The sequence below is a fragment of the Odontomachus brunneus genome, unplaced genomic scaffold (genome assembly GCF_010583005.1).
Source record: "Odontomachus brunneus isolate Ranch 3 - 2012 unplaced genomic scaffold, Obru_v1 Obru_scaffold_218, whole genome shotgun sequence".
Lineage (NCBI taxonomy): Eukaryota > Metazoa > Arthropoda > Insecta > Hymenoptera > Formicidae > Odontomachus > Odontomachus brunneus.
The window spans coordinates 498,411-498,721 of record NW_022639668.1 but is presented as its reverse complement, the minus strand read 5'-3'; positions in this window follow the sequence as shown (position 1 = coordinate 498,721).

Sequence of the window (311 nt, the reverse complement as noted above, 5' to 3'; positions counted from 1 at the left end):
ATGTCAAAGATGCACCACGCTCTAGAACGCCAATTATCGAAAATGTCGATAAAATAATGGAAATGGTCGAGTCCGACCGTCATGTAAGCACTGTTTTGATTGCACAGGAGCTAAACATTGCACAAAAAACCGTTTGGAACCACTTGAATAAGGCTGGATACAAAAAGAAGCTCGATGTATGGGTGCCACACGAGTTAACACAAAAATACCTAATGGACCGAATTTTCATCTGCGAATCGCTGCTGAATCGCAACAAAATCGACCCATTTCTGCAGCGGATGGTAACTGGTGATGAAAAGTGGGTCACTTAC